This window comes from Schistocerca americana, chromosome 3 (genome assembly GCF_021461395.2).
Source record: "Schistocerca americana isolate TAMUIC-IGC-003095 chromosome 3, iqSchAmer2.1, whole genome shotgun sequence".
In the NCBI taxonomy this organism is placed as follows: Eukaryota; Metazoa; Arthropoda; class Insecta; order Orthoptera; family Acrididae; genus Schistocerca; species Schistocerca americana.
Genome location: NC_060121.1, coordinates 66,252,263 through 66,266,281, shown reverse-complemented (window position 1 = coordinate 66,266,281; position 14,019 = coordinate 66,252,263).

The following is a 14,019-nucleotide window of genomic DNA, read 5'->3' as shown; positions in this document are numbered from 1 at the left end:
CGTTATTTTAGGAACTAATTTTCTGGTACAACACGACGCAGTTATTGACTTTCAAAATTCCTATTTAATGTTGAAGGATGAAAATGTGCAATTGGCTTTAGAATTTCAGCACTCTTTATCTGCGGAAGAACTAACAATTAATCGTACAGAGGTCATTTCCGTATCTCGTGGCATAGACTGTAATTCCACATTGTTCACAGATACGTACGTACATAACTATAACACTCCAGACGAAGCTGACTACGACGTAATGCAGATGATTTCTGATAAAGTTAAACAAAGCAGTGCAAATACAGACGACGAACGCACGCAACTACACAAAATTCTTTTACGGCAAGCTCCAGTTTTTGACAACATTCCTGGCACTATGTCCGGTTTTATGTATGAATTTCAAGTCAAACAGCACAACACATTTAAAGCCAAGCATTATCCCATTCCATATATCCATAGAGAACAAGTTAAAAAAGAATTGCAGGATATGCTTGACCAAGGAATTATTGAACCGGCAGTTAGTCCGTACATAAATCCGCTACATATTGTTAAGGAAAAAGATGGCTCACTTCGCCTCGTACTTGATTCACGTCACATCAATGACATAATTATTAATGAAACATATCGACCGCAGACATTAGAGGAACTTCTACAGAAATTTCACGGTACTGCTATTTATTCTACATTAGATCTAAAATCGGGATTTTGGCAAATTCAGCTTCATCCGAATTGCAGAAAGTACACAGCGTTTCTCTGTTTTGGTGACTGTTATCAATTTTGTAAATTACCGTTCGGCTTAACTATTTCTTCAGCAGCTTTTATTCGCGGTTTGAACACAATACTTCCGACAGAACTTAAAGACAGAATCACGACGTACGTAGATGACATTCTTATCGCAGAAGCTAACTGGTCTGAACACAATATGATTGTTGAACGACTGTTGCAAAATTTTCATGCTCAAGGACTCACAGTTAATCTCAGTAAATCGCACTTTGGCAAAACTTCTATAAAATTTCTTGGACACGTAATTTCGGCAGAAGGCATTGCACCTGATCCGGAAAAACTTCAAGCTCTACGTGATATTACTGTTCCTACAACGAAGAAGCAACTACGCAGTTTTTTGGGCTTAATTAACGTTTTTCGTAAATTTATTCATCACTCTGCTTTAGACACACCTAGATTATGCCAATTGACGGGTAAAAACACTATTTGGTCCTGGGATAAGCAAGCACATTCTGAATTTATGAACCTGAAACATGCTTTGATGAATGCACCACTTTTATCGCACCCAGATCTTACCAGAAATTTTTCCATTGCCACCGACAGTTCCAACACCGCTTTAGGCGTACATTTTTTTCAGGAAATTGAAGAAGATGGCTCAACAGTGATTAAAAACATTGCATTTGCAAGTCGCATTCTGTCACCTGCTGAACGAAATTATTCCGTTACAGAACTGGAAACATTATGTGTTGTTTGGGCTTTTACGAGATTTCGGCATTTTCTTTATGGCAGACATACCACCGTATACACAGATCACAGAGCGATACAATTTTTACTTTCAGCTAAATTTACTCACGACAGATTAAGCAGATGGAAGCTTTATTTACAGGAATTTAATTTCACAGTTGTTCATATTCCCGGCACACAAAATATTATAGCAGACGCACTATCTCGTTCTCTCAGCAACAATCAGCATGAAATCGCAACCAACTTCTGCAAAACAAATTTCAGCGTTATGTACATTCAACAAGTTGCATTTGAAAATTTTATTTCGTCGTCATTACAGGACATAGCAAAAGAGCAAAATAAAGACAACGTGTGGAAAGAAATTAAACACCTTTGGCAAGATAGGAATAATGTTACGATTAGAAACCATTACACTGTACGCAATGACATTCTATTTCGCCGCTCCCATCCTGACAGCAACAATTGGTTATTATGCATTCCTGACGAGCTTGTTAACAAATTAATTTGGTATCCTCATTTAAGTTACGCACATTACGGATCCAGAAAATGTTTTCTTATACTGAGACAGAACTGTTATTTTACCAACATGGAGAAACGTATACGAGTTTTAGCGTCATGTAAAATCTGCCAGAAAGCTAAGTCAGACACAACTTCACATATTCCTCCATTACATCCAATTGTTCCTGTTAAATTGAGACATATGGCCGCTGTAGACATTTTTGGTCCAGTTCCGAGAACTAATAGAGGTTTCTGCTACATCTTTGTCGCTGTTGAACTCACTTCAAAATTTGTTACTTTCACTCCGTTACGCAAAGCTACTGCTAAAACCGTTTCGAAAGCATTTGTAAAACATTTTCTATTTCATGTAGGGCATGTGTTGAAAGTAATTTCTGACAATGGATCACAATTTCGTTCTGCTATATGGGCACGTATGTTACGAACTAGAAACATTTCTCCGATCTATATATCCAGGTACCATGCTTCTTCGAACCCTTGTGAACGATTAATGAAATAAATTGGTAAACTGTGTAGGATATACTGCCACAAAAGACATATTGATTGGGACACACACGTATTCTCATTCCAAGATGTAATTAATTCCATTCCAAATGAATCCGATATGCTATCTCCGTCTGTTATACTGAAAAATGTTGAACCACCAAACAAAATTACAGAATTAGTAAATTTTCCTACATCTCGTCGATTACGACACCACGAAATAATCGACATTGCGCTGAACAACATCAAACGTGCCGCAGAGCGCCGGAGAAGACAGCGAAAACAGGTTTGTACACGCCGTGACTTTCACATTGGACAGAAGATATTATTACGTACACACTATTTATCCAGCAGAATAAAAGGTAAGTGCAGTAAATTTGAACTTCTATACGCAGGTCCATATCGGATTCTCAGCATTCCTCACCCCAATGCTGTACACGTCGAAACTTTGAGAACCAGAAAAAGTAAAGGCAACCACCATGTCTCCAATATTAAACCCTTTATTGAATGAAGACACTTTATGATTTAACATACTATGATGCCATTTACTAATTTTTATGTTCACATGACTAATTACTGATGATTATCGTATTTTTTCTTGGCAAGTGCCCAGCAAGGTAAGGTTAGCAGGTCGCTGTTCTTGTCGTTACACATCAGACCATGCATATTTTTCCAGATGAATTTACACATTTATGACTATTTCTGCAATTATATTTATGTGACTACTTATTGATGATTATCGTATTTTTTCTTGGCAAGTGCCCGGTAAGGTAAGGTTAGCAGGTCGCTCTTCTTGTCGTTACATATCAGGCTGTGCACATTTTTTCCAGAGAAACTTACGTATCTTATGAATAATTATGCAATGTTATATAGTGACATATTAATTTTTATTAAATTTTCTCTCCATTAAAGTCTTTAATTCTCGCCTCTATTAACTACACAACATATAAGCTGAACACAACGAACGTCACATTTTTTGTCTTTCTTAGGTATATACGATTGTTTCATGTTTTGTTTGTATGCACTATGAAATAGTTAAGATATAGCAAACACCAGTTGACTTTGACATTTTGCCTTATGACATCTCAACATCGTGACTACTTTACTGTTACACTGTGACACACTGAGTACATTTTTGCCTTTGAACACTATCTATGTTTTTCACACATTACGTTTTCTGTCATGTTATGCTGTATGCTTAATTATGTTACCATAAACCAGTCATTATTTAATGAGTATATGATTTAAATGCAAGACATTAATCTGTGTTCATCAATTTCAGAAAGAAACGATGCGTGAAAGAAATAAATTAAACAGAAATGGGAATTTCACCTTCGGAATGATCCAAAGAAGATGCAAACCGCGTGAGGAAGAGTAAATGGATCAGGATTAACAAGCATTAACAAGAATATACTATACACATCGCAAAATAGCAGTCTTAACTAATTTTTTCTTTCAGAATACAAGGCGATTGATGCAGGCTGTCAGACAGAACTACACATCTTAGTTTTAGTGATGGAATGTGCTAGAGATAAGGAATAGTTATGTAATGAGTAATGAAGTGACTTTTTTGCAGATGATAATGAATGTTGATGAATAATGATGAAAAATATGCTACTATGGATAATGAAGTTTTTCTTTACAGTTGGTGATAATAATGGAGTTATGATAATATAAATAATGAAGTGATGGATAATGAAGTTTTTCTTTACAGATGAGGATAATGTGGAAGTTTCGTATTCATGCTATGTAGTTATTTAAGTATTTGTTGCAGTTTGCTTTGACAGCAGGTGTTATATTGCATAGTATAATGACTGAAGGTTTTGGAAAGGACAGTTATGAAACACATCTTTATACACATTTCACTACCTGTTAATTCGAAGTTCACTACTTTTCAGCATAAAATGCGTTTCTTCTTTCAGCTTAATAATCCATTTTTTTATATATTTTTGCAGGAGAAATTATTTATGAAATTAATGTGCTATAAGCAGTTGTTCATTAAATCTATGTCATTTATGAATGTGATTACATATACTCTACTTGATTCATAATCTTGCCACAGCTGACTCATGACGAATGACGTTACACATTTTCATTTACAGCAACAACCCAAAAGCAAATTTTTTTTTCTTTCCCCTGTAATTACCCAACGCAATGCATTGCTAACAAAAAAAAAATGTATTACCAGTCATAAATAATGATACCAGTTTAAGAGAGTTCTGAGTAATGCTGATCAGCTATGAATAATATGTCACTTGAATAATGAATACTACTGATTACTGTATTGAAATGACCAATGATTAATAATGCTTTGTAACTAGGAAATGAATGCTACTGATTATGCTTTGTAACTGGGGAAAGAATGCTACTGATTACTGTATTGAGATGATTACTGTATTTAAATGACCAATGATTAATTAATAATGCTTTGTAACTAGGAAATGAATGCTACTAATTATGCTTTGTAACTGGGAAAAGAATGCTACTGATTACTGTATTGAGATGAACAATGATTCATAATGCTTTGTAACTAGGAAATGAATGCTACTGATTATGCTTTGTAACTGGGCAAAGAATGCTACTGATTACTGTATTGAGATGATTACTATATTTAAATGACCAATGATTAATTAATAATGCTTTGTAACTAGGAAATGAATGCTACTGATTATGCTTTGTTACTGGGAAAAGAATGCTACTGATTACTGTATTGAGATGATTACTGTATTTAAATGACCAATGATTAATAATGCTTTGTAACTAGGAAATGAGTGCTACTGATTACTGTATTGAGATGAACAATGATTAACTAATAATGCTTCGTAACTAGGAAATGAGTGCTACTGATTATGCTTTGTAACTGGGAAAAGAATGCTACTGATTACTGTATTGAGATGATGATTAACTAATAATGCTTTGTAACTAGGAAATGAATGCTACTAATTATGCTTTGTAACTAGGAAATGAATGCTACTGATTACTGTATTGAGATGAACAATGATTAATTAATTATGCTTTGTAACTAGGACATGAATGCTACTGACAATGCTTTGTAACTGGGAAATGAATGCTACTGATTACTGTATTGAGATGAACAATGATTAATTAATTATGCTTTGTAACTAGGAAATGAATGCTATTGATTATGCTTTGTAACTGGGAAATGAATGCTACTGATTACTGTATTGAAATGACCAATGATTAATAATGCTTTGTAACTAGGAAATGAATGCTACTGATTACTGTATTGAAATGTCCAATGATTAATAATGCTTTGTAACTAGGAAATGAATGCTACTGATTACTGTATTGAAATGACCAATGCCAATGTTGTCTGCACAACAAATTAATGAACATTTTTCTGTAATACTACATACATGGTACAGAAATGTTCAATAACTGGGCTATGAATGCCGCAAACTACTAATTTAATTCCCAATGAAGACTAGTATGTGGCTTAATGTCCTTCACCTTCTGACCTAACTACCCTGAATTACTGCAATATCCATTTGTCCTGTATATCCTCTTGATCATGGAGCACTATATTTGGTTTTTGCACTAATTCTACGTTGGTGTGCCTTGTAAGAGCGTGGTGTTGACACGACATGCTTGTCCACCACTGTGAGCGATGGAGACGTTATTATGGTCCCACTGTCTGGTGTACCTGATGTACTGCCAAAATGATCACATGGAATATTGCTACGACATTTCAGTGTCTTGGCTACGCTGATAAACACTTCTGGAAAAAGAACTTCAGATTGTCTCACTTGGTGTTGTACTTCTGTGGAAAGATAGGGACTTTCAGTGCAGCTGCGTGCAACCTAAAGTGCTACAACCATGATGCAATCCTTCCCTTTCCTATCCTAATTCTTGTAACATAGTGAAAATCATTTTTGCTAACATGATTTATATTCATGGCCTATACATTTTTTTGATATGCTGAAATATCCTGAACTTCAGTGCCTGTGCACTTTTGTCATTTTTCTAACATGATTTCTACTTATTGTATATACATTTTGTGATTTGCTGATATATTCTGAACTACAGTGCAAGTGCACTTTTGTCATTTTCTAACATGATTACTACTCATTGTATGTACATTTTGATTAGCTGATATATTCTGAACTACAGTGCATGTGCACTTATGTCGCTAGTCAACATGATTTTTTTGCCATTATGTTTATTTGTTGTGAAAATGCTAAATAGTTTTTCAGTGCGTGTGCACTTATGTCATTTGTTAACATGTTTTGTACTCACATTTTGTTATTGTCTAATATGTTTTCTACTCGGTGCATGTGCACCACATTTACTTCGTGTTCTACTTCTGTATATTCTGTGATTGTAAAATTAATTAGTTAAAAAAAAATTTGTTGCTCATGGCAAGTCCAAATGACTCACCATCGCTGCCAAATTTTTGCCCCCCAGTGGATGGTTATGAAACACGTATGTATTCAGTAGCAGCGATGGCGAGGCATGACAGAATCTCTGACCAGAGAGTTGTTTATCGTTGCTTGTCTGCGCTTGACTGCGCGAGAGTTCAGTTGCGAGTTGGACGCAGTTGCGAATCGGAGTTGTGTGTGAGGAGTCGGCGGGCGTGGACATGGGTCTCTGGTCAAGGTTCGGGACGAGGTATATTGTTAAACAAGGTAATGAAGCAGCATTGCGCACATCTGATAATGTAATGTATGTTAATTGTAATTAATTTGTTCAAGAAATGCCCCAATAATAATTTTGTTTTCAAAGCAATCGTTTTAAGAAAATAATCATTCCAATTGAAACAATATTTCCTATGCTTTTCCTCCCTGAATCAATTTATCAGATTAATTATTGCACAGGGCCTAGGGTCAGCGGTGCTGCCCTTATAAAATTTATCAGGTTCATTTTAGCGTTAATTTTGTAGGGACTTAACATTTTTGACATTTTTATTATCATAGACTTTTCTTTTATTTTTGCTGAGAAGTTACACTTGGATCTATTCACAGTAACATTTATATTGTCTTGTAAAAATTTGCGGGGAGGTTACAATATGACATATCCCATCACACGAAAATTCGTAGCGATACCTATTTTTCACTCCAAACTTTAAGAATTTCTCGCAGTAGTTTGGCTAATACCGAAATATCACAATAACTATGACCATTAACGAAGTAATAGGTAACTGATCATGAAGCTGAGGAATGAAGCTCACAGTTTACTACCGTATAGTTTCTGCAAAATCGTTTGAAAAAGATTGTCGGCCGCGCAAGCTGCTCCATCTGCATTTTACGTACCGAGCAGGCCTGGCGTTATCTTCGCATGCTGACGCGTTCAGCACATGCTGGCAACTACGCTTTCCTCCACTCGATCCGTACTGAACTGTCAAAAGTCGCAACTAACTTTAAACGTACTGTAGTTTCCGTTGCTTACCACAATGTGTAAACAAGCAGAGAAAAAACAGGCTAAGAAAATGTTTGGAGCAGAGTAGGAGACACACTGTGGGACAATGTGCAGCAAGCTAGGACGTGTATTGTAGCGACACGGATGGACGCCAGAGTTCCAGCCAGGCCCAAAATAAAAGATGTGCTGCGCCATCTTAAAAACGACAAAGCTCTTCGTGTGCCCCGTGCGTATGGTGCCGTTGCGAGTGCATCAGCATTTACGTAGGTCAGACAATTCAGCAAATCTTACCGAGCACGACAGACCCCTTAAAAAGGTTTGAAAAGTCGGCCGTAGCTGAGCATTGCCTGGTAAACGGATACAAAATACTGATTGAGAAACGAGAGTCTTGGATTGTGCGCGAACGTAATGGGATTCCGTTGTAAAATAGACGGCCGAGATTAGAATGAACAACAACACTTATAACAGAGACAAGAGGCACACAGTGAGTAGCGGGTGGGGGTGGGCTCTGGGTGTCGAAAGCAAACCACTGCGGATGCTTAACGCTTGCAGGGAGGCAGTTCGAAACGTGTCGCCGGGCTCTTGCGCCACCTGATGTCACCCTGTCGCGCGGCGGGCCGGAGTTGCTACGAGCTGTCCACCTCACCTTCCTAGCTCGCATCGTTTCGGTCCTCTGTCACTGGTGCCAGCAGCCACATTCGTGGTTACAAAATCAGAACATAGTGCTATCCCCTGCTCCTGACAACGATGGTGGAGATAAATCTTGAGAATTTTATTCCAACTGACGCGGCTTGACAACCTAGAATACTTGATTCTGATAACCCTCTTGTTATGAGGTGTAAACCGTATTATTGGTCGAATATCCAGACGTGTCGAAATCCTCCGGACTGCATATCGTTACTTTATATGGGTTGCAGTCTTTCATCCAGTTGATGAAACAGTCTTCATCCATATAAAGTAACTCTCTGTCAGTGAATTTGGTCTTCAGAAAGGCATAGTGAAATTTCTGCACACGAAGTTAGGAAATGTACGATATACACATACAAACATAAAGAGCTCTCATGAACTCCATCGAAAACGTATCCATCTCCAGAACGACTAAACCTTGGCTGAAGAATGTGGCCAAGCGACATAATAATGCCGCCATAACGCCTCTCCCAGCAGTAAACTTAATGAATTTCGTGGTGTTTTCTTAATTTTGTCGGCGTTTTTCTTGAAAATAGGATTATTCATCAATTTTTAAAAAATATATTGCTCTAAGTCACGCGTCACAAGAGCCCTGCGTTCCATTTTAACGTCAATATACTTCCTCAACCAGCGATTTCACTTGAAGGAGATGCCATGGGTGACGCTAATCAGAACCATTCCAAGTGGGTACGTTGCTGGAGACATCTGCAGTGCATAATGCATATCTGTTTTCGACCCAGTGCCGTCATTGGACAGAGTGTGGAGTCATTTTATGGGACGAGGTGCTCCATTGCTGTGCGTATCATGCAAACTGGCAGGATATGCCAAGTCTACCTTCCACACCATATCCTTTACCAGACCAGCTGCCACACATTTGAAATCACCTAATATATGGCTGTCCTCCTCAGACAGCCATCGAAACTTCCCAACAGACAGATTATGTTGCGTGGCATATCCATATAAGTTGTTAACACGAAGATACGTATGTAACTCTCATACTCGTATGCATTAAACTGTCCGCCCATTGCCGGCCGAAGTGGCCGTGCGGTTCTAGGCTCTACAGTCTGGAACCGCGCGACCGCTACCATCGCAGGTTCGAATCCTGCCTCGGGCATGGATGTGCGTTATGCCCTTAGGTTAGTTAGGTTTAAGTAGTTATAAGTTCTAGGGGACTAATGACCTCAGAAGTTAAGTCCCATAGTGCTCAGAGCCATTTGTCCGCCCATTCACGTCTTGTTTGCCTTTGCGTGGCTGTGCACACATTGCCAAAGTCCACGTGCATGCTGCATTCCAAAAAGAAAACCATGTTGACATTGATCAAAAATTCAATGTCGACATGTAATATAACGTGGAATTCAAAGTGTATGTGGTCATGCATACTATCCAGAACTTCTCGAAAATATCTGCAAGTAGTTGTACGTCCATGCCCATATATAGCTTTCCATACTCCCTTAAATCATAGACGCTGAATTGCTGCTAAACATTCACCAGATGTTTATACTCGGAATTCGTTATGGTATTGCCTGTAAGATTATTGGTGAATGTGGGTATGTCAGGCAATGTGACTTAGTTGAGTGTTTCTTTGAAATTCAGATATTTATAAGGAAAGACAATATTATTCGTCATGAGTGGAAGTTCGCATCATCGGCAAATGCAGTTTTAGAGATTTACGTGTCCTCCTAACATATTTCTAAAGCAGCGCTTGCATAAATCGAATTAAGTCCAGGAACTGTGATGTAATGTTTGACGTCATTCGCCTGGAGAACGAGATGTGTGTCTTAATGCTCTCATGCAGGACACGATCTGGTCTTTGTGCAAACTAAAAGCACCCAAGTGCACAGGTATGAAATCTTCATTATAACTGCTCAAATTGTGGAAGGATGTGAGTATGAGTCACGGCATGTAGTTATTAAAGTTGCCTGCAGTGTATGCTGTGCTGCAGAACTTCCCCTGTGGGATGATCATGGAGATGTTGGTGGCATTATTGTGATCAAAATACCACGCAAGTTGCTCTACCTCACTGAGCAGCCACCTCCCAGAATTATCCCTGACAAATGATATCAAACGATTCTTACCTGAGTCATACCACCATAAAGGTTACATATGTATCAGTGCAGTCTCCCTTACAGAGCGCGATAAGAATGAGTAGACATTTAAAGTCAGTGTATGCTGTGAAGGGGCAACGCTCCTCGTGCTGGTATCTCTTGTTTTCAATTGTCATTTCCACATCTACCGGTTCCTACGTGGAACAATAAGTCAGATGCTTATCTGGACCAGCTCTCGTAGTACAAGTGTTGATGCGTCTCGACCGGTAATGACATTTACAATTGTATTTTCTCTTTGGGGCGAAAAGATAGCAATATATATTCTCTACCTACTTGTATCTGAAAAGTGTATAAAGTTATTCATGAAGTTTATAAAAGAATTATGGATGACCGCTATAATTTGAATGCAGTAGAATACTTACTGTCTGTTTCCTAAAAACTAATATCTGCTTTGTGTAATAGAACATAGAAATTTCAGAAGCTAACACCTGTGTTTCATAGTGATGTTATTTCCAAGTATGACTCTGTGATAAGCATTTACGGTTCGATGTAAATTGCTATGTTGATGGCACATCTTCCATTAAACTGCGCTGTGAAGGTAGCAAACGAAGGTTCGAATAAAAATGGCGTTTTTTTTTTAAAAAAAGTTTTATGCTCTTCTTCTGTATAAATTTTATGGCTGGTTTAGCGGAACCAGTTGGTAATGATGGTGATGTTTGGTTTGTCGGGCGCTCAACTGCTCGTTCATCAGCGCCTGTACACATTCCCAATCTGTACACAGTGCAGTCTAGCCACTTTCATGAATGATGATGGAATGATGAGGACAACACAAACACCCAGTCCCCGGGCAGGGAAAATCCACAACCCGGACGGGAATCGAACTCGGGACCCCGTGATCCAGAGGTAGCAACGATAGTCGCTAGTCCACGGGTTGCGGACTCGTTGGTAATGAGGGCTACTCCCTTTCTCTATTAGCAAGTACCCTCTTGGTTGTGCTAAACCAGCAGCACATCCTTAAGCATTTTGAATTTGATGCAAATCATGCTGCAAGAGAGACATCAGGCAGTGTATCCATGTTATTACTGGAGCGGACGAGAAGGAGGAGATGGATTGCATTGATCTGCTCTCTCAAGTATCCCCAACCGAGTGCAGTACCAGTGTGCAGAGTTATATAATGAACTACGTTGATACCGTATACGACTGTTATTTTCCATAGTATTGTACTATCAAAGTAGAAAGTGAGTATTTTGTTGATGCAGAGTGACGTTAACTACACATTTTTATGCATGATTGCCATTTATGTGCCGTAATGTTAGTTACAAAGTCCTATTTCCTTCTTATGTAGGAATGTTATTTTCTGTAATATGAGAGCAGCAATTGTGCATTTTTTGGTGTCTTTTGATGTTAAGTTCCATATTTACAACCACGTTCCTCAAATAATAGGCAACCAGCATTGAGGATGCATTACCATGCTGGAAATTGCAGATGTTTCATGCAGTTGCCCAGTGGAGGTACAGACTAAGAGTCTCAGCATGATGGAGGCACTAGGGAGGGTGGGGGTGGCGGTGGTGGGAGGACCAACGCGAACACACGACAACGTTGTTGATAGGAGAAAGAGCACAATGCTCCAGTTTTAGAGGAGAGGTATCAGTTGTGGGTCATAAGTTGCCGTCATCATTATGATACTCCTTTTTTATTTTGCAATTTTTACGGGGTTCTGGGCCATGCCCATTCAGCCTTCTCATACCAAAGTAAGGACAACGCAACATGCGGTCCGAAAACGGATAAAATCTCCGACCTAGCAGGAACTGAACCTGAGACCCCTCACTTAGCACTTCGCCTCGCTAACCACGTATCTACCGAGTTGCCGCTTCACACCGACAGTAATCGAATTCCTGTGTAAACATGAACGCAAATAGGCTACTCGACAGCTACCATGGCCATAAATTAATAGTAACTGTCATGATAGTTATAGATCACCTCCTAAATGAGCAAAAGAAGGACCTAAATGTTAGCTTTATTTATATAAGTGGTACTAAGGCAACTGGCCAGTTTGGTTCCATAACAGAACAATGCTCCCCACTTAGCTTGTACTGGAGCTGCACCCCCACCTGTAGAGAGAAACGAACGTAAAAATAAAATAAGAGAAACTAGTATTCGCAAAGAAAGATTTAAGTATATTTAAGCGTTTGTTTTTCCTGCGCACCGTTCGGGAGTGGAACTGTAGAGAAATAGTGTGAAGGTGGTTCTATGAACCCTATGAACCCCTGTCTTAAGGGTGGATCACATCTGAACTCTAACAGCGGCCACAGTAAACTGTGTGTATCGAGTTTGTGGTTACACAGTTCGGAGGACTTCAGGTTTTGCTGAGGCGCCTTTAATTTACATTTTTTGTGCCCTGAGTCATTACTACGAGTCACCTTTCGTCCTGAGCAAGAGAGTCATGCATAGCTTCAGTGTGTAACCATTGGCAAATAAGGGTTGAGTCGTCTCGTCCGCTCAGCCATAGAATCACGGAACAATGGAATCTGTGCGCTGCTGATCTGGCCACTGTGAAGCTATCAGAAGTCAGTAATGTCAACGACAATCAAAGCGAAACACTGACAACGAATAACGGGATTGTTCGTCAAGTGGCTATAGTCAGTGTAGCATAATATTCGGCGAAATTAATTCACAACGAGGATTGAGTTTGATAAAGGTTACAATTTCTATGATTCTATGGGTCGTGGGGAATTCAACGCTCTCGACACCAATAACAGCAATAATCACAAAGCATTAGTTATTTTAAAGCCCGCGTTCCACACGACGAACGGCTAAATGAAGCAGCAACATACGCCTACAGAGGGAACATCGAGATGGTATATTGTGCAGCACAGTGGATCACGGCGTTCTGCATGAGTAATAACAACAGTTCGCAGAATTTCCCAAACACTTAACGTAGGTTTTTCTAATAATTTTGCTCTGAAATGACATACAACAAAAATACTGTAAAACAGTTTTCTGTTTGTTCTGGCCCTTTTATTAGTTTGCCTTTGTAATTCACTGTACACAGATTTCATTGGTAGTAAACAAAGGGTCAAGCAGTCCTCACTCAAGGCGCGAAAGCGAACTTGGACGAGAAGCAGGTCATTATATATGGCGTCACAACGGGGAATTTCACAACGAGCAGCACATCGACCGTGGCAGGTAGAATCAGATGCCGCAGATTTTTGCTTCATGGAGAGAAATGTGACTGATGAGATGCATAAGGGCTTTCTGCCTAACAAACGCAGTTTAGGAGCCACCATATTTGTAGTTTTGGCCCTTATTGCTGGTGTTTCTACATTATTGCTTAAATACTCTGAATATGATCTGATGTAATGCTATCATATTGATGATCCCTAGAAAAAAGAGCCGCTTTTGGTACGGTTCTTCGTAATAAAATGTAGGTAGCGAAGTATTGTTGGTTAAAAAT